The sequence below is a fragment of the Squalius cephalus genome (assembly GCF_949319135.1).
Source record: "Squalius cephalus genome assembly, chromosome: 19".
Taxonomy (NCBI): domain Eukaryota; kingdom Metazoa; phylum Chordata; class Actinopteri; order Cypriniformes; family Leuciscidae; genus Squalius; species Squalius cephalus.
In genome coordinates, this window is record NC_137140.1 from 23766978 (window position 1) to 23789239 (window position 22262).

The following is a 22262-nucleotide window of genomic DNA, read 5'->3' on the forward strand; positions in this document are numbered from 1 at the left end:
CATTTTTTCTTAAAAGGGGTGGATGTGGAACTTTATTATGGATGGTGAGAAAATATATATGGTCTTTTGCTTAAAAATGACGCTTTACAACAAAAATATTTTTATTATTGATTAAAAAGTATAATATCGGGAGCACTGTATTGTGTTTAACATAAATATACCTCACTTCCACTTTGTAACACCCACCGTTCAGGATTCGACGTCTCGCCCAAAAATGGCTGTGGAGAAACAGTTATGAAGATGTGTCGATCTACTCACCTAATTAATGTGGCGCATGCCCCAAATTAACCAAGAGTCCTCTGATCGAGCCGGAGGACATTCCTGGAAGGTGAGGCACAAGATGTTCCGTTATTTCCGTTATTTCGTGCAGAAAAGAGGAGCCCAATGGGCTCACTGTGCAGTCTTGTTACGACTTTATTTTCAGCCAATAGGAATCACAGTGCGATCACAGGCCAGGGCCTTCAAAGAAGTGTTTATGCTGAATAAAACACAACACTGAACATAATACTGCATAGAAACAAGTCTTTAGCACAGAAACGGCAACAAAACGTTCCTAAAAGCATTGCAAAGTTCATATTCACACGGAGGTATTCATATTTCTGTGCACAGTGAATACAGTTCGCATGTCATACCGGTTTTAAAAGTGACATATTGTATTAATAAAATAGTAATTGCTTCGCTACATCCATATATAAGTTCAATAAATAAGTTGCTTGTTTGCGTACCGTGTGATTGCAGAGACATTGTGCATCTCTTTAATTCCATTGCGATGTTTTCTTTGTTGATTAGCCTAATTATCTCGTGACATAAAGTTGTATAAATTACTTTTAATCTTTTAAGTGTGTACGTGGGACTCAAATTTCCCAGAATATCAATTTCTGCGCAGACTTTGTGATAGTTCACACATTCATGGCTGTCAACAGGTGCTATCACTGTTGACATGTACCTGTATTGTTATAGTACTGTTTTCCTTGTAAGCATGTTAGTGATAATGGTTTGAAAGAAGTATAAATGGTAATAGCAGGGATTGGAAAATGTTAGACATTTCTTGCAATAGCTTGTTCTCTATAAACTTTGTTGTGGATGAAGTATGATGGCAACATTTGTGTGCTGATGATGTAACTGCATGTTATTGTGATTGTTTGCATTATGTGTTACACCCACTTTTTGCATAGTTTTTAGAAGGTACAGGTTTTAATATTTGCTTTGGGTGTGTATGTTACTTACCTAATGCATTATGAGACTGGGGAATGTAATATCTTGTCGTGTAAGTGTCTGATCTCAGCTATCAGTTTGTAAATATCATAGGCCAGCCTGTTAAATGAGGTGCTATAATCTTGTTTATCCATATTGTGGTTATTTACATTGCTTACCCTGAAATTAATTTGAAAGTAAGGCCTGTTTACACTGCATGCTCAAGGTAATGTGAAGCAACACCATCACTGCATCAGCTTTCACACCGACAGTATACTGTATGTAAGAAAGTGCTGTTTGTGCCTGTCACTGTATGTAAACTGTTTTATAATATGTAAGCATTTTGCTCAATGTGCATATTATGTTGCTTCATAAGCCTATATTGCAGTGCTGTGTTGATATATATAGCATCAGTACATTTTGGAAGCATCTTTAGTGTGCTACACGTCAAATATATAGCCTCAGAGTTGAAACAACTCACACACTTCTGATATACAGTATCACAGGCAATGTGAAATTTGTAACCTATTAATATTGTTGCTGAAATTTTTGCTGCTTTCACATGGAGTGTGAAACAGGCCTTATTAATCTAGAAACATCAGAGTTGGACAATAATAAGTTCATTCTAGACATAAGTTTGGACATTTGCCTCAGGTTTTTACACTGGAACGTCCTCTTATTTATAATGGCAACATTTGCTAAAGCAGTGTCAGGAAAATTGTCTTGTGAAATTTGTTCAATTCATAAACAGTAGCCATTTTTGGTGTTGAGAATTGGCACTGGTGATGAATTGAAACAGCAAAAGCTTTACAGTAAGATTCCATCAGATGTTTTGGAAATCATATGTAACATAGCCTATATGAGCAAGTCCATTTTCAAGTGATTATATTACTTGGCTTAAAGCTTACCTTACATGACTGAAACATTTGACACACTGTATGTGTTTTCGTGAAGTATTTACAGTTGTTTACCGGGCCTGAGTTTTAACATTTGCACAAAGAGGCTTATCGGTTTCTATTTCTATTCTATTGTTGCTAAATTAGAGATTTGTAACAGACCTTCAAAGAAAGTGTGTTAAGCATGTTTTCGAAAGACACATAATGTGGCCTAATTGACGGCAGGTAAATTTCACTCTATTCATCACAAAAAGTTGATGTATGGTTTAAGACTTGGAATATATGCCCGGTTTCACAGACAAGGCTTAAGCTAGTCCCAGACTAAAATGCATGTTTGAGCTGTCTTAACTGAAAGCAACTTGCACTTAAAATATGTCAATGCCATTGTTTTGTCTCAAGATGCACACCGGTAATTTTTTTAAGGCACGTTTATAAAAGCTATTTAAATGTCCTAATTTAACTAATGCCTAGTCCTGGCTTGATCTAAGCCCTGTCTGTGAAACCAAGGCCATAGTGTGTTACTTTTATGGTGTTTTGCATCCTCTTTGGTGCCTGACACCCCAGTACTCACATCAGTTAAACGTTTAGAAAGGGTTAACGTAAAAACAGGAGTTGAGAAAAGCCTTTTTCAGCTCAAGTAACATTTTTTCCTCATCAAAATATTTGACTTTAAACTTAAAACTTCTTGAGAGAAATTTAGAGGATCGCTGAGAATCTTCGGATGGTTATGGTGTAGCTATTGGCAGTAGAAATTCATTTCTGCGGTGTCACTGAACACATTCTTTCAGAGATTTGCAAAAGGTTATTAAATACGGCGCTGCATGGCCGTGTTGCACGGCAGGGAAGCGCACACACGCACTCTCCATTTGGAGGATGCTGAGGTTTATTTTGGCAGTTGTCATGACGTTGTGTGGTTTCACATGTGGTGAGAGAGAGAGGAGGGGGGGAGACCCTTTTCATAGCAGAGATGCTTATTTAACATTTCCGGTCAATCAGAACCATGTCAACATCACCACACACACACACACACACACACACACACACACATACACACAAACCTATAGCTAGAACAAGATTGCTATCTTAAACTCTCCTTCAACTTCTTGGTCTGTGACTTTGTAGTGATTACTCGCAGGAGACCGTTCACCTATCTGCACGGTGCTCGAGAATGACGTGTGTGGTCAGAAATACATGGCTTTCCACAATTAGGGATCAAAACTGTGGAGGAAACTGCACTGTAATTACTGGGATTGTTCTGAGCAGATGCAGAACAAATGTCTTTGTTGTAACAGCGCAGAGCTTCACAGCAAGGTGTGACGTGGGGCCAAAGTAAACACATGAACATGGAGTTGTGCATATTTTATGAGCAATTCATCTCTTTGTTCAAGGGTACCAGGTTTGCTGTGATCAAGATTCAGAATTTCCACCATTATCTGATGCAGATTTCAAAGAGGTCATATGGCAGTGTGTGGCGAAATCTCATGCTTTCCTGTTTATTTTACAGGCTATGGAGTGCATACAAATCCACTTTTTCAGATACATGCACAAACTTCACCCCTTTCTCTACACCTGAACAAGCTAAATGCCCTCAGTTTACTGCTTTTATAGATAGATAGAATTCTAAGCACGTCGCTATACTGTTCAAAAGTTAATATAGTTTTATTTAGCAAGGATGCATTCAATTGATCAAAAGTGACAGACTTCTATATTGTTACAAAGGATTTCAAATGCTTTTGAACTTACTCTTCAAAGAATCCAGATTTTTTTTTTTTATAACAATTTCCACAATTAAGCAGCACAACTGTTTTCAAGATTGATAATAATAAGAAATGTTTTTTTGAGCACCAAATCAGCATATTAGAATCATTTCTGAAGGATCACGTGACACTGAAGAGTGAAGACTGGAGTAATGATGTTGAAAATACAGGCATAGGTTTGGGGTGACAGGAGTTTGAGTAAATAATGACAGAATATTCATTTTTTACTGAACTGTCCCCTTAAGTCACGCTTGTGAAGACATCATGTGTGCAGTTTAGAATGTAATGCCAGTGTCTGTATTTGTGCTGTTTGTCAAAATGGTCTTCAAGGTCTTGCGACATTTGCATCTTTAGATCATCACATCATTATAGTTTTTTTCTGCTGCAGAAAGGCATTTATCCTTAAGAAAGGATTCACACAGGCAGGCCCTCTTGAATTAATCATGTCTGTACTTACTCAAACTAGTGGCACTTTTACATTGTGTAGTTTTTCTCTGTGTGATCATCATCATCATTCTCATTATCAGTAAAGGGAAGCACCTCGCCAATCATGGTAGTTGAGATAAGAGTACATTGATTAATAAGCAGTGTCAAGGCTGAAGTTTAGACTAAAATGCCTGTGCAGCAGAAGCTTACCTTAGTACTTCAAAAAATAAAAGTCAACACCTTGTACAAGAAAAATGCATAAAAGTGTGAATTATGAATGTGGTGGTTTTGGACTGAGGGCAGAGTGGCTGGTAATGGACTGGTGAATGTTTCATTTGCTGCTGTATTACATCTTGCAGCAGCATGTAGGAAACTTTAAGAAATTCTTTTGTTGTCAGGATGCTAATCAGGTCATTGATTTTAAGGAGCTTTTCACAGGAGATTTGGGGGGCAGATCCGTTTGAATTCCATTTGTTTGGTTTGAACCACACCTGAGTCTGCTTGAACACCAGCTTTGAGTTTATGTGTCACTGTAGCTTTCTATCTGATTTGCACATCTGGTCAATTTCCCCAATTCTTCTTTTTAAAACTACTCCGGCTCTGTCGGGTTGCATGGAGATCATGAGCTTTTTCAAGCCCACTCATAAATTCTTAGTTGGCTTGAGATCTGGACTGTGGATTTGGCCACTGCAGGATATTAACATTGTTGTTTTTAAGCCATCCATGTGTAGCTTTGGCTTTATGCTTTGGGTCATTGTCTTGCTGGAAAACAAATCTTCTTCCAAGTTGCAGGTGTCTTGCAGATTCCATCAGGTTCTCCTCCAGGATTTCCCCTGTGTTTTTGTTGCATTTATTTTACCCATCAAACTCTCGACTCCGGGGGCCTGATGCAGAGAAGCATCCCCACAGCATGATGCTGCCGTCACCATGCTTCACAGTGGGGATGGTGTCTTTCCAATTCACTTTCATTTGCATGCTCCCGATCAGACATATATAGTCTACTATATATTATAGTTTATTGCATTTCTTATAGCTGCTGTCTTCGAGGGAATACCTCAGAGAGAAGGTTTCATTTTAGCATCTCTTATGGTGCATCTGTGGCAGAGAAATGTCATTCTGTGTGTGTGTGTGATTCTATGTGTATATTATGGGAAATCCACAAAGGGACAAATACTTAAAGGGGGGGTGAAATGCTCATTTTCACTCAATCTCCTGTTAATCTTGAGTACCTATAGAGTAATATTGCATCCTTCATATCTCCAAAAAGTCTTTTGTTTTATTAAATTTTTAACAGAAAGATAGGCTGTACCGAGTCTTTCCGGAAAAAAACGAGCGGCTGGGGGCGGGCCCTGTGGGCGAAGCTTAGCTGTGCTAACGCGCCAAGCTAGTGACAACACACAGAGACATTTGTTCAACAAACAGTTTTACTCACCGTCCGGTTCCAACGCACGACCGCGAACCTTTATCATTGTGACTGCTCGATCCTTAAGCATTAGACGATCTGCAAATCCGTCGATCTGGGCTTTGAAAACAATCATCGTCAAAATGCAGGGAACAACAGTCTTACACAACTCCGTTTATGCTCTGAAAAAACAAACTCCATCCACGGGTTCCTTAACGCCGGGTTCTTTGGGAATCTGTGCAGGGTTGTCTTGCCCTGGCAACCAAAAACACACTTCTTTGGTGACATTGACTTCCCAAAAGCCGGGCAGGACGCTTTGATGGCGAACTGCTTTCACTCTCTTGCTCTGGTCTACGAGTGCGCGCGCGGCCGCGATCTTACCGGAGAAGTGCCCTTAGAACCCATATAAGGAAATTCCGCCCTATCTTACGTAAGACAGAGCCATACTCGAAAAAAACTTTCCGAAACTTGTGACAAACCGGAAGGAGTATTTTTGGAACAAAAATACTCCTTCAAACGTACAACTTAGTTTTTGAAACTTTGTCCATGTTTAGCATGGGAATCCAACTCTTTACCAGTGTAAAAAACTCAGTATGCATGAAATAGCATTTCACCCCCCCTTTAAAGGGATAGTTCACCCATAAATGAAAATTCTGTCATCTTTTACTCAGCCTCAAGTTGTTCCAAACCTGTATGAATGAATTTTTTTCTGCACAAAAGAAGACATTTTTAAGATTTTTTTTCTGTAATCAAACAGTTGATGGGCCCCTTTGAATATCTTGCATACTATGAAAGTCAATGGGGCCCATCAACTGTTTGGAAGACCAAAGATCTTCTTTTGTGTTCATCGGAAGAAAGAAATTCATACAGATCTGGAACAACATGAGGGTGAGTAAATGATGACAGAATTTTCATTTTTGGGGGAACTATCCCTTTAAGTGAGTGTCATTCGCCCCCTTAACCTTCAATCACTATTCCCTAAGTTAATCCACTAATACAGTTCACTTGAAGAAGTAAATGAAAACAAGTGAGCGAATTCGGACAGCTGTACATGTTGAGTGTACATCGGCTATACTCTCATTATTGCGATGCAATGTGGGATAGAATGAATGCACTTAATAACGTCCTCTATGGTTTCGGACACCACTACAAATGACTGTCCCCTCAAATAATGCTGGCGATTCCGGATTCAGGCTCAGATTTGGTCCAAGCAGTCAAATCAAGTTAGGAACTGTTTTTGTTCTGATTTTAGGGATTGGATCAGCAATCAATGTCAGCATGGATATATATGGACATCACAGCTCTGATCCTACAGAGCAAGTGACATGCATGGAGCCTGACTTTTAATGTTAAAAAATCAGAATTCCCACAAACCAAGGAAGTGCACTTTTCAGTCAGTCACAAGCCATATGTCTCCACTCTTACAGAAGTGAATGATTTGTTACATATGGAACTTGATCAGATAAATCAATCCCTTTTGTTGATTACACACATCTGGGCCCACCTTCCCAGCTAGTGTACAAGTATCTTGCACAATGATGTTTTCCAGAGATGACTGTAATTTAACATGCAGGTAAACAGCCAAGATTTTGTTGGGAAAGAGTCAAAATGTCTTTTTAAGGCTCATTTGAGAATCCTTGTTGCTCAACCCTTATAGGAAATTGGCTGTGTAGCTCTAATACTAAATAAAAGACACAATTATTTGTTTTATATTACACAATTGTTACGACATTGTGACCTCCTTCCAGTGAAAATCAGCCCTAGCCGTTTAGGATGACAAGCATTTGCCAGAAAGGAAGTGCTGTTTAGTTTATAGGTGCTTTCAGTGTTACTCAAGTGAATGAAAGGAAACAGTGAAACACCATAATGACAGATCCCTCTGGTATTCTTTGTCCATGTCAGGATCTATTCTACATGATTTAAATCTGTAATTAATTTGATGTGGCATGTCCTTGTTTTTCAAACACTCCAGAATTGCGTAGACACGCACAGCTCTATTTCTAACATTTCTCTTGTTTGTACTATTCAACGTGATGTTTTTCTTTTGTAGTCATCGTCTGTCCCCGTCTCTCCTTCTCACTCATTCCTTCCCCATGTCCACCTGAGGAGGTGACTGTAGAGTGACTCACTTGTTCCGAGTGTGGTTTTGTGGTGGAGCGAGTACCGTCTCGAGCCTTCTCTGACTTCAGAAGACTTGAGCCCAAACCACATGAACTGTTACTGCCACTAACCCACGCGAACCCATACACACATGCCGGCCATGGGGTTTTGAAACTTGAGGATGGAAGAAGAGATTAAAGAGAGGAAATTGCTATGTTTTTTGGATCCCTAGGTGGTATTTAATCTGAGAACTTGCCTTTTATAATCCTCTTTCAAATGTGAGAATTGTGGTTAAGAACTACTTTCTTACAGAATAATACCACAATTAAAAAACTCAGTTTTGAAATAAATTGTTAGCCTGCTTCTAGATGTTACTTAAAATTTTCTTAAGATGCACAAAATATCGGTACTATATCAGTTATTGGGCCGAATTTGAGATGTTTTTATTTATTAAAACGGTCGATATTTTTTTATATTGTACTTTTATAATGTTGTGATGCTTAAATTCACTTTTAGCACTTAAAATGATTGTTATTTTGTAGTGTTTTTTTTTTATTTATTTACAGAAATATATATATTTTAATATCACTTTTGAGCATTTAAAATTACAATGAATTAAACAATTTAATTTGTTACTTATTTGCAGCAAATACTTAATTTTATTATCTGCAATATACCATTTATCTGCCATAACATGAAAAATGTTTTAATAATAATTGTTAAAATAAATTATTTTAGAAACATTTTATTTTATCATCAAATCAACTTATAAATGACTTTCTTACAGTCTATCCACATTAAAGGCACACTATGTAAGATTTTTAGATCAAAATATCCAAAAATCACTGGAACAATGTTATATATTTTGTTGATTTGTGTACTTACATTATCCCAAATGTTTCTAAGAATGTTTAAATCCAGAGAAATAAGCCGTTTTAACCAGGACACGGACCGTGTCCTTGCGTCGCCTATCAATGACATCATACGCGCGTTACTCTCGATTTTTTAGCAAACCATGGAAACACCAAAGACGCTTTAATATATTATGTGTTTTATTAGACAGGTTAGCAGCTGTTTGGATGCATTCATCGACAGAAAACTAATCATTGTTATATAGCTCAGCACAGTTAGTCTTTTTGTTTAAATCTTGTTTTTTATTTATTTACCGTGAGTACCATATTTACCATGCCTAATATGCGGCAATTTCGAGTTGTGTGTCGGGCTTGTCTCTCAATAGCAATCACTGCAGCGGCCTCGTTACGTTAATAAATCTTTAATACATAACTAGTCATCCATGAATATGATTTCTGCCCGAGTCCTGTCGTATTCTCCACCGGCTGTAGAGATGAAGACAACGACTCCCATGATTCCGCGAAATCAAGGCGTCATCAAGCTACGCCTCTGTTTTGAATAAACTACCTCTAGTGGTGAAAAATGACATAGTTTAAGCAAAGACAGGAGACAGTTTTTTAACATTGAAAAAAATGTACACTTTTAAGAATCATTTAAACAATGATTGTAGCTCATGCCTTCGTTGTTCTTATTAAATAGTAATAAGCTCACCTTGGCAGTTAATTGTATAGTTCCCCAAACTTTCTACACCTAACTTCTGCTGTTCCTTCAGCCACCTCTCAGTCCACTAATGGTTTAATGGGTATGAAATGCTGTCCCTCTCCCCAATTACTGATCTCTTTGACTCGTGCTCCTCCCTCTCCACATTAAATTGAATGAAAGTTATCATTGTGTGTGTGGGGGAGGTTTTTGCAATGGCCTAATAGGACAAGGGTGTGGCCTGAAGGGAGACAGTGGATGTAACACTGTTTTTTGTAATATGAAGATTGTCTTGACATAAATGCATGTTATGGCCTCAGAACCCAGTAGGGGAATGTGTGTGCATGTATGTCAAGGAGAAAGACAATATGGGCTATAGAGTTCCAGAGTGTATGACGAGCATGTGATGAAAGTTTTACGTATTTCCCTAGTGCATTTGTTTATTAAATATCGTGGCTAATTTTATCATGCTTTTTGCTACCTATAAAAGTGTAGTAATCTTAGCTCAGTTTATCACATTATCATATCGCATTCTGCAGATTTTTCCCCGACACATAAAAGCAAAAAAGGTTGCAGATTCCTTTGCTTGCTTATTTATTCATTTTTTACTTATAAATGTCATTAAAATATGTAATTCATTAGCTTCTATTTTTATTTGTTTTATTTAAATATTATTTATTATATTCATTTATTTTTAGAATACAATCAGCAGCCATGATCTGAACAATGCTATAGACAACGTCTATTTCTTAGGCTGGGATTTACTCATCTTGATAGTTTATAAAGACGCATTCCTTTACCCAACGTTGCTTGAAACCATACATACTGAAACACTGCTGAACTGTCCTTTTGATTCAGAAATGTTTTATCTAAACAACATTAGAGCCTTTCATACCAAAAAGACAATGTAGGTGTAAGGTTATGTTGTGACAGCCCATGCAGAATAAATGCATGAATGACAGTTGTGCTGTCTGTGCTCTATGGGCTAATAATTGTCTCTTAAGATGAGGTTTCTGAGCTTGAGGGAGTAGTCTGTTACAGACCAAACAATATGGAGGCCGATTTTGTTTATTTTTGTTCGGTTTGCAGATAGACCTGTCTCTTGCTCTCCAGTGAAATACAGTTTACAGTGCTGAATTCAGCATGTCTGAGGAATTGTTGCAGTATGCGGTACCTGAAGTGCTGACTAGAACTACTTTCTAATCGGAGCGATTTGCCAAGCTGGGGGTCTGTAGCACATTAAGAGCACTTATTTAATTGCATTTCATTTGTACTTTGGCCTTTCTCTTATATATAAATATTTTACTATTAAAGTTATACTGAAAGCATCTAAATTAAGCTATTCCGTCTTCTATAAGCCTGTCTATGACAGTGAACCAGTTACTGTACATAATGTCCATTTCTAATGGCGCATGTAATGTAAAGCAAACTAATGCAGTTAAAACCTATGATATTGACTACAGCCAGATCTTGTTGTTTATAGGGTTTTAGGCAGCATGTGAACGGATCTAAAATTGATCATCCATGAGACCGTAAAAAGGCATTCTGTGCAAAACTCGGAAGAATGAATGTAGAATTCTTCCAGCACCAAACACATCTTTCCTATTTCTTATGAAGTTCAGTCTGCACAGGCTGTTTAGAGGCAACCTGGCTGTTGTAATGAGGACATTTATGTCGCTCTGCATCAGGCGCATGCATGAATAAGCGACAGGCTGCTTTTCTGTCTGAATGCTCTCTGCCAGCTACATTATTAAAATGTGTTTGTGTGGGTCTTATTTAACTTTTCTGTTGCAGCCTGTTCTTGATTGTTCATCATGTCAGGGTGCTATTGGAAACGCTGTACGGTTGTAAGCTTTTAAGCTGTTTTCAGTGAAGCCTGGCTTGTTTGTCAGTTGTGTGTAAAGTCATTGATTCCAGACCTGGCATAGTCGACTGTGGGACTTGGACCTTATCGCCATCCCGCAAAAACGCGAAACAACGAACTTTCAGCTGGTGTTATGGTTCTCAAATTGTGGCAAGCTTTAATTCAGCAAGGGATCATTAAATTGTTTGTGCACTCCTAAAAAATAGGCCTAGGTGCTAGAATTTTTTTTAAACAGACAGCCAATTAGAAAATGAATAGTGCTTTATTTGATAAAAATTCATTAACTTAGTCATAAGAAACTTTCACACATTATTTATTTTCAGCATGTGATAGAAAACTGATAATGTACAAAGGTGACAACAAATGTATTTGTGACAAAGAATGTTGAAAGAAATGAATTTTTTTCAAACTACATGGCGACATTTTCAGACATGGACAAGCTGTTAACAGGTCACATGCCTGACACAAGCTGTGTTTGTCCAATCAATGTTATTGACCTCATGAATATGCAAACAAGACAGTTAACCCAGGGTTTACAAATGTACATCCCAAAACCTAACTAACCATGAATTGCGTTACAAGGGTTTGTGCACTCCTAAAAAAAATAGGCCCTGAGTTAACATTTCTCAAGTGTGAAAGGCCCAAAAGTGCCAAGTTGCCAACTTGAATTTCATTGTTGTGACTGGATGGATGGTACTTGGATGTTCTGATGTGATTGAAGATTGTTTTGTGGGCTGTAAAGTTTGGGCACCACTCAACTTGTGGATTTTCAGAAATTTCTCTCCAATCTTACTCTGTTAAACACAAGAAATAAAAGCACGTACTTGACCCAGGCAGACACCGTCGTGTGGTGGTCTGTAGGGTTAATGCTGGCCGGCTGTGGTGGAGTATTCTCAGGGTTTTAGGGGAGAGATGCCGTGGTTCGGCGTGTACCTGTCACTACTAAATGATTGCTCATTTCCTGCCGCGGGAGGAGGGCTGGGGGAGAGCAGTAATAGCACACAGCTGCCCGAGCTGGACGCTACCTTTCCTCTCCTCTCCTCCGCTGTCTTGTTCTCTCGTATCTTCCTTTCCTCCTGTCCTGTTTGTGTTGTTTATAATGTAAGATTCACTCTGGAATGTCAAAGGTGGACACACACCCATGGTGCCTCAGTGGGCATGTTCTCCACCTAGCGTCTCTGGCTTTATTTGCGTGTCTGTGTGGGTTTGTGTTTGTGCGTACACACATGCTTCTGTCAAAGTGTGTGTATGTTAGGGGGAGGAGTGGATTAAGGAGGGGTCAGTAACAAATTCCATCCCGATTCCAAACTAGGTCACATGACCCAGAATGGAAGTTTAGCAATGACCAGCTGTAGTCCACATTACGTAGCAGGAGAAACCGCAAAGTCAGTTAACTCTAGACAGGAAAGATGCGGCTAGTTAAGCAAATTATGAATTAATCAAAGTCATCTGGGTTGTTCAGTAGTCAGTTGTAGAACTTAATACTGCAATTGATATGGAGGATAGTCAATGATGTAGATTATAATGGCATGATAGGCATTTTAGAGAGGTTCAGGCCAGTTGACAGAACTTTTACTTGTACAGTTGGATCAATGGCGCATTTATTCCATCAGTCTTTGTTGTTTTCATATTGTTTGTTTTTTTCAGATAGTTACGATACATATATATTTTTTTACATTTAAGTGATGTGATGACCAATATTCAGAACAGATATTTTTTTAAACTCTTAAAAAAAAAACTTTTTTTTTTAGTCAATGATTATGGTCTTCCACGGGCATCAGATGATTGTTCTGTTTTGGATATCGGTTCATGTCATGTGTTTATGAATTTATTCATGTCAGATGTCTTGAAAATACGTTTTAATGTTTAATAATACAAAAAATACTTCTGACATATATATTTTTTTAGTGCCTAAAAAAATACCAGATTTTATTTTCCATTTTTTGCCTTAGGTTCAGTGAAAATGTCAAATATTGGCCTGACCGGGTAAGCAGAATATATATCATCCTTATTGTTGAGCCCTGAATGCTCATATGAGCACTAGCTTAAAAAAAAGAAAAGATATTGTATCCACAGCTTGACTCATATCACTGGAAAATGATAAAACATAAATCTTCAGAATATCTTGGACGTAGAAAAGAGTGCATGTCAGAATTTCCAGGGGCCATTGAAATGCACAAATTGAAGGTGCTGTATGTAATTTTTTGTCTGTACTAAAGCATAAAAATACCATAATATGTTGGCAGATATTTAGGAATCATGCTAAGTTCACATACTCGTTTCTCTGAAAAACAGTGCTACAGCCAGTTATTCTACTTTGAAATATTTGCGGAAAACATGGAAGCCAGCAAACGAACCGGGTCAGAGAGGAACCACAATCCTCTTCAACAGCAAAGGCGGTGATAGCAAGCCATCACAGTTGTTTTGTTTCAAGCTGCCCATTGCAAAATATTATAGGCTACTCATATTTGATACATTGAGTGACACAAAACAGCACGAATCATCTCTTATCACAGCCGCTTTATTTCTCAGTCAGTCGGGACATCGGGAAAAGAGTGCCAAAGTCACGCTACATATAATACCCAATGTACTCTCAATAAGCCCTACTCATGATGTGTTTGTTATACATATTTAAAGTCATCTGAATTTTATTTCAATAAATTATGTCACCCCAAGGATATGCTTGAATCGGTTTCCCATACACAGAACAGGGCAGACTGTTATTTTATTTCGCTCGAGCTGACTGATAAATAACAAACATTTTTTATATGCTGTCCATCGAGCATGTCTGCTGTTTTATCACCTGGTCAGATTGCCAAAGTAACCTCCAAAGTAACCTCTTCTCTTTTCTTCTCTCATTCCTTCAGTCACTTAATCTCTCTCTCTGTCCTCCTACACACGTTGTTTCCTCTTTGGATATTTCATGGGGATTTCTCCAGAGAAAATTATTCTCTTCTACATGCCAATTTTGGATTCTCAATGTTATTTTGAGGAAGAATGTTATCTTTGTGATTAAGTCATGAAGCTCTGTAATTCTAGATGGGTTTCAGGATTTGTTTGAGTGGGACATGTGGGAGACTGCATTTAAAGGGATTGTTCAATCAAAAATGAAAATTTTGCCATTATTTACTCACCCTTATTTTGTTCCAAATCTGTTTGCTGTTCTATATGGAAAACAAAAGGTTCATTTTTAAACAATTTTCACACAGCTGTGTAGTGTTAGTGTGTGCTGGATTGTGATCATTGCCTAACTGCTTTATGAAGCCGAGCCGTTTCCTGAGCTGTCATAGGTAATGTTTGTCACGTTCAGTATCATGCAGAAATGTCCCCTGGCCGTAGAGTTAAAGAAAAGAAATGCTCTGGGCAGTGCAGACATGAATTGATTTGAAATATTTATAAAAATCGATAAGAACACACTGCAACGCTTAACTTGTCTTCTTATCTCCCCTGTGACCGTTCTCTTTCACTAGTTCTCTGCCTCTAAATAACTCTCTGGAACAGCGCTGCACTCCTTTGACTGTTATATCATTGAAGTGCAAGTTTCTGATAATATGGTTTGATTACTGATGGACTGGACCACATGGCATCTGTGCCCGCAGAGATCTGCAGAATTTGAATGCTTGTCAGTCACAAAGTTTAGCTGTTATATGTTGGCTAATTTGATTGTGCATTTAGCTAGAAGACTGTAGTACGTTCAGCTTTATTTAACACATTTTTCAATGTTGAAATCCAGATTTTCACCTGAAATCAGCCCAAAAAAAAATCTTCAATTTCTTAGATTGTAATAAATCGCTATGCTTTTAAATTGAGTAAACATTAACTGGTTTAGTGTCATGTATGGTGTGGAAAATGAAACGGTCACAGTGGAGTCTTTTGCCTCAGCCTGTTTCCATGTTTTTCATCAAATCAGCATTTATTCTTTCCCGGCTTCTGCCGTACCTATGCTGACAGGCCTCCAACCCTGCATTAGTGTGGAAATAAGTCAAATCCTTAATGCCTTGTTTTTCTTGCGTTTTTTCCCCCCTTCTCTCTCACCCTCTTAAGACAGGAAAGGGTTACTTTCCATGTTTCCTGTCCAATTCCCCCAGCTCCAGCTCCTTTCGGATCACTTTCTTCATACTAAACATTCCCAGGCTCCCATAACCTCCTGGCTTCCTTACACTGGCCAAGAGAGATCCCAGGTGAGCGTGTGGGCGAACCTCCTGTTTTTAAGGATAGAAATCTCTTGCGTTTTGCCTCCTGACAGCGGTGGTGGTGAAACGTGGTTTCTTTTTTAGCTTTCCTTGATCGCAGGCATGGGAAAACGGTTATTTGAGAAATCTATACCAGTCATTTGGCACAGAGTAAGGCCAAGCTGATTGGTGAAACTGAAGTTTTAGTGCTCAAGTGAGCAATGTTAAGTCTTCTCAAATACCTCACGCAATAACTCAGAGCCAGGCTATCATGAGGCAAATCTTGTGAATTTCATCTTCGAAATGTTCCAGAATTTGAAGGTCTGTCATTGGATTTTTTGAGCTGTCACTCCAGGTACCATGACAATAGATGAAAGGCTCTGATACAGCAGAGGTGGCCTGTGATCAATTTTAGCGATAAAGACTGTTTAGCTCAACATGCCACTCGATACATCCTGTTAAGAGTTTCGCTTTGAATGTTCAGATGAGTCTAGGGGAAACCTCTTACAGAAATAAAAAAAAATCTGCTTGGTAGTTCATAATCCCTCTGTCTTTCCCACCAGTAAAATCCTTGTAGGGTCAGAAAATTATCACCCTTGTAGGGTCAGTCTTATCAGTTGGTTTTGACTGCACACTTCCAATAAAATACACTTAGCATGGTCAGGCAACTGGTTTGTGTTTTATAATCCTGTTTTTCATCCCTCCTCTTTGTCCTGTTCGCTATCTTTTCCCACAGATTCTCTTCCAACTCTCTCTCTCAGAGCACCTGACAGATGGATTGAGAGAGAGGGAGAGAGGTTTGGATGTGCGATCACCCCCACTTTGCCCAAAAAAAACACTAGTCTTTGTAAATAGAATCCCGGGACAGAACGGAACAAACAGAGCGATGTTATTTGGGCTTGACCCAGTGATAGACCTGCTGAGATGGTCTAAATATAGTCCCGTGGTGTACTGACTAATTGCCCCATGAGCAGTAATCATTCCCAGTCTCTGAAACCTCTTAAACAGCAAAGAGAGTCAAGTCACTGCTGCCCCCCTGCTGTGCCGGAGCCAAATACCAGAACGAGCAGAACTGACTGAGCAGATCCGTACAGAGATGAACCCAGCGCTTCTCTGTTTTTAGGTGCCTGTCTGCACAGGTGGGGTTAATTTGAACAGGATATGAAAGATTGTGTTTTTATATGTTTCATTGCATTTTAACTTTAGCTAATAGAGTGATGCAGGGATAACGTCAAATCCCGGAAGACTAATTCGCCGCTGGTTCCCTTTAGATTTTCCTATGGGGTTTTACAATGGGGTTTTTTTCTCCCTTTTTTTCAATTTATGAGTAAAATAAGGTCTGTGGTAAATATAACTTGACAGTACTTGAACGTTTTGCTCTACAACGTGAACCATACACCCATATGGAAAATGCAAATTTTGAAGCAGTTATGTTTATTTAAAAAAAAACTTTCTAATTAACTAGATAAGAACTTTTGGAGTGTGATTGTGTGCAGTTTACATTGTAGAACTTAGGGCCCTATCTTGCACCCAGCGCAACTGACTTTGTACATTGACGCATGTATCATTCCTATTTTGCACCCGAAGCACAGCGGACTTTTCCCTCCACAGACGCACGTCAGTAAATTAGGAAATGAACTTGCGCTCCGGGGGGGCGGTTCAGCGAAAAGAGGAGGCGTGTTTCGGCGTAAACGTTCCCTGGTGCTATTTTGCAGTTTCAGAAAACAATTCCGCCACAGACCAGGAAAAACCTAGTCTTAAGTCAGTGGCGCATTATTCAGATGCTATTTTAAGGGCGCATGCTTGGCCATAATGTAGCGTGTGCTAGTGTTGTCACGGTACCAAAATTTCAGTATTCGGTACCGATACCAGTGAAAATCCACTTGTCTCGGTACCAATTTCGGTACCAAACCAAAGTTTAATTTAGACTAAATTTACCAGTAAAAATTCATGGTTCTCGGTACCAAAGCAAAACACAAAAACATGCTAGCTGAACAACACACTATTTTTATTAATAAAGTTAAGCAATGCCATTCAAATATATTCACTCACTGTAAGTTGATGTTAGATAATGCATGAAGTAGCATAATTTTAGTGAATGGTATCATAAGTTTTTAATGCACTTTTATTTAATCAAACTGTGTTCTTTTTTTTTTTTTTTTTAAACCTGCTAGTTATCCAGCCAAGAATAAGTCTAGGCTAGAACTGCTTTTTTGACAGACTGATTTTGAGGACATAAACACTGAACCATACATGTTTGTACACCTTTTGGATATACAATCATTAAAAAAACCTCTAGTGTGTAAAAGCAGTAAACGCCTTTATGTCGTCCTGTTTGTTTTTTTACCCTAATTAAATGTATTGGAGCTTTAAATAGTTAATAAAGAATCTTAATTCTAACATTTATTATATTAGCGTTAGCCGCATCACGGATGCTCCGATTTACTACACAAACGGCTGTTTATTTATATCCGACTGATTCCAACATTCAAATTAAAATATGATATATAATTCACAACAGAAGCTCTAAATTTGAAATTAGTTTGAAACGTAACAGTTGCCTGCTTGAACTCTTTCATCAGATCTGGGTGTCGGTCTGTGAGGTGTTTTATTAAGTTAGCTAGATGTATTTCTTTTGAGAGAAAACTTCGATGACATCGTTTGCAAATGGGTTTTTGATTATCAATGATGTTCCCCTCGTCATCAGCCGCACATCCGAAATAATTCCACACATGGCTCTTTCCTCCTTTTTTATCAACAACTGGATTTACCACATCAGCTGCACCGCTGGTCGCCATGTCTCAGCGCTTTTAATAAAGAGGACGCGCAACTGCACGCGCATCAAGGAACCGGGTTTGAACGGGTCCTCGGTACCACCGGTACTTAAGAAAACTTGGTACCGTGACGTTTACATTTTTTTAGTACCGACTTGGTACCGAAGTACCGGGTCTTTTGACAACACTAGCGTGTGCACAACGCGCATACACTTTGCTTCTCTCCTCTACACAGACGCAGCAGTTGACATTTTTGCAAACCATACATAATTACAAGGAGAAATATTACCACACGAGGGAAATCATTGTGGTGTCCATGAAGATGTGGAAAAAATAGGCATAAATCTAGCTTACACATTTACCCAAATTATTATACGCCTGTTTAACCGAAGCTAATTTGGGTGGGTTTCTCTCATCTCCATACAATGTCACTTCTCTGTCTTTTACGGCCCTGACGAGAACGTCAGTCTCCTCGGCTCTTGACCGCTCCTGGCGCGCGCCTGGCAAATCCGCCGTTATAATAGCAATCCGCCATGGAACATGCACGCCTGCTTTCAAAGGGAATGTGAGATGACGCTCTGATTGGTTTATTGCACGTTACGCCCAAACCACACCTATGAGTAATGTAGCTACTTCAGACCGACCCATTTTAGATTTGCGTCGGGCGCAAGAGTCATTTATCCCACCGGTATAATAGCAACAGCGCCTGAGATCCGCCCACAAAGTTACTTGCGTTTCGCGTTTGATACTTGCGTTTCAGATCGTTAAAATAGGGCCCTAAATGTTCAAGTATCAGCATCAAGTTATGTTTACCACAGACCTTATTTTACTCATCAATTTGAAAAATCCCATTATAAAACACCATAGGGAAATCTTGAGGGAACAAGGGGCGAATTAGTCTTCCGGGTTTTGACATCATCCCTGCACCACTCTATAACCTTGCATCACAAATAAGCAACTACATTTTAAATAGTGTTTGGAAATCTTAACATTTTGGCCAAGGAAATCGTTTTTGGACCCAGTCTCTGCCTTAGATTGTTAAGGATGGGTATCTTAAGGAATTTAACTGGTTCTGAATCCTGAAAGACTAGTAGTTAGTAGAAAATTCACAATAAAATTGTTTTTTTAAGTCAAGTCAAGTCAAGTCATCTTCATTTATATAGCGCTTTTAACAATGTAGATTGTTTCAAAGCAGCTTCACAGAGATAAGCGTATAATTTAAGGTAACAGAGATTGTTTTGGCTTTATAGCAGAGTTAAGTTATTTTCCATCTAAAGTTAGTTTTGATTGATTTGCTTCCGTCGCAACGATCATTTGTTATTAAATTAGGGGCCGCTAAGACGACACCATTCCCTCTACACAGACTTTAAACGCGAACCTGTGAGAAACGCTGATGGCGTTCACATGCGCATTTAGAATGGGTTCTATAGTTATGTGCGTTTGAAAATACGCAGGTTTGGAATTCCCTACAAGCCAAGCCTAAACAAAGTACTTGTCTTTCCTTATAAATTTTGATAAAGAATTTTATTTTATTTTGTTGCTTTGGGGTAGGAACGCGAAACGAATTTCCCGACAACGCCTTATCTGTAGAGTGGTAGAGGGATCCCCCATAGGGAGAGACTAGTTGGCACTTCAGCACTGCGTTGTCATCGGTCTAGGCGAAGGTCCTTCGTCAGATCTGGATACGGCCTGGATCCGGCAGGCTGCAGGAAAACCTCGGGATAAACACAGACACTAAAATTAGCGTAGATGCCATTCTTCTCATGATGTAACGAGTACATCAGGATTTATGGGAAGTGTTCCCGGTTCCGGCTGACCTAATCTATGCAGCCTAACATTAAATTATAGAAGTCTATAATGTATTATGTGAATGCTAGGTCAAAGAGATGTGTCTTTAATCTGGCTTTGAACTGACAGAGTGTGTCTGCTTCCCGGACAATGGTAGGAAGACTGTTCCAGAGTTTTGGTGCTAAATAGGAGAAGGATCTACCGCCAGCAGTCGATTTTGATATTCTAGGTATTATCAACTGGCCGGAATTTTGAGATCGCAATAGACGTGACGGACTATAATGCGTTAAGAGCTCGCTCAAGTACTGCGGAGCTAAACCATTTAGTGCTTTGTAAGTAATCAGCAATATTTTAAAATTTATGCGATGTTTAATAGGGAGCCAATGCAGTTTTGACAGAACCGGGCTAATATGGTCATACTTCCTGGTTCTGGTAAGAACTCGAGCTGCTGCGTTTTGAACCAGCTGTAGTTTGTTTATTAAACGTGCAGGGCAACCACCCAGTAGAGCATTGCAATAATCTAGCCTTGAGGTCATGAACGCATGAACTAATTGTTCCGCATTTGTCAATGAGAGCATATGGCGTAATTTAGATATATTTTTAAGATGGAAAAATGCAGTTTTACAGATACTAGACACGTGACTTTCAAATGAAAGATTGGTATCAAAGAGCACACCCAGGTTCCTAACCGACGACGAAGACTTAACAGAGCAGCCATCAAGTGTTAGACAGTATTCTAGGTTATTACGTGAGGAAGTTTTTTGTCCAATAATTAGAAACTCTGTTTTTTCAGAATTTAGAAGTAGGAAATTACGAGTCATCCAATTTTTTATATCTGCTATGCATTCCGTTAATTTTATGAATTGATAAGTTTCGTTAGGTTTTGAAGAAATATACAGCTGAGTATCATCAGCATAACAGTGAAAGCTAATTCCATGTTTCCTAATGATATCTCCTAATGGTAGCATGTACAGAGTGAACAGCAACGGTCCTAGTACTGAGCCTTGTGGTACGCCATACTGAACTTGTGATCGATGAGACATCTCATCATTTACTGCTACAAACTGATAACGGTCAGATAAGTATGATTTAAACCATGCTAGTGCAATTCCCGTAATGCCAACATAATGTTCTAATCTATTTAAAAGAACGTTGTGGTCAATGGTGTCAAACGCAGCACTAAGATCGAGTAACACTAATAGCGAGATACAACCACGATCGGATGATAAGAGCAAATCATTTGTGACTCTAACGAGAGCTGTCTCGGTACTATGGTACGGTCTAAATCCGGACTGGAAATCCTCGCAGATATCATTTCTTTCAAGAAAGGAACACAGTTGTGAGGATACTGCCTTTTCTAATATCTTTGACAGAAAAGGTAGATTCGAGATCGGCCTGTAATTGACTAATTCTGTAGGATCAAGTTGCGTTTTTTTAACAAGCGGTTTAATCATAGCCAGCTTAAAGTTTTTTGGTACGTATCCTAGAGACAAAGATGAATTAATGATATTAAGAAGAGGATCTAGGACCTCTGGAAGCATCTCTTTCAGTAGCTTAGTTGGTATAGGGTCTAACATACATGTTGTCGATTTAGATGATTTAATGAGTTTAGTAAATTCTTCCTCTCCTATAGCAACGAATGAATAAAATTTTTCCTCAGGGAGGCTACAATGCACTGCCTGATGCGATACTGTAGTAGACGGTTGCATAGTTATAATTTTGTCCCTGATATTATCAATCTTATAAGTGAAGAAGTTCATAAAATCATTACTGCTGTGTTGCTTGGAAACTTCTGGGCTTGAAGCTTTATTTTTCGTTAGTTTAGCCACCGTTTCAAATAAATACCTAGGATTATGTTTATTTTCTTCTAATAGGGTTGAAAAATAAGCAGATCTAGCAGCTTTTAAAGCCTCTCTGTAAGCAATCGAGCTCTCCTTCCATGAAATGCGAAATACCTCTAGTTTTGTTTTCTTCCAGTTGCGCTCCATTTTTCTGGCTGCTCTCTTAAGGGCCCGAGTGTGCTCGTTGTACCACGGCGTTGGACTATTTTCTTTAATCTTCTTTAAGCGCAACGGAGCAACTGTGTCTAAAGTGCTGGAAAAGAGAGAGTTAAAAGTTTCTGTTGCAATATCGAGTTCTTCTAAGCTATCTGGGATGCTGAGATGATGAAACTGATCAGGAAGATTATTAATAAAGCAATCTTTAGTAGCAGAAGTAATAGGTCTAACATATTTGAAACACGGAGTCGGCTTTGCAGCCTTGGCTAAATGAAGTTTACACGAGACTAGATAATGATCTGAGATGTCATCGCTCTGCTGCAGAATTTCAACGGCATCCA

General features: G+C 38.8%; 1 protein-coding gene across 3 annotated transcripts in view; it reads left to right on the forward strand.

The window, feature by feature from the left end:
- The first annotated feature begins 201 nt into the window (after positions 1 to 201).
- znf438 (zinc finger protein 438) overlaps positions 202 to 22262 on the forward strand; it is a 48571-nt gene continuing 26510 nt past the window's right edge. For 2 of the 3 annotated variants that reach the window (XM_079850969.1, XM_079850970.1), the window contains exon 1: positions 212 to 328. The gene's annotated coding sequence lies outside the window, so the exon portion shown is untranslated. Of the gene's footprint in view, positions 329 to 22262 lie in introns of all 3 variants that reach the window. The other variant, XM_079850968.1, reaches the window with a different exon arrangement.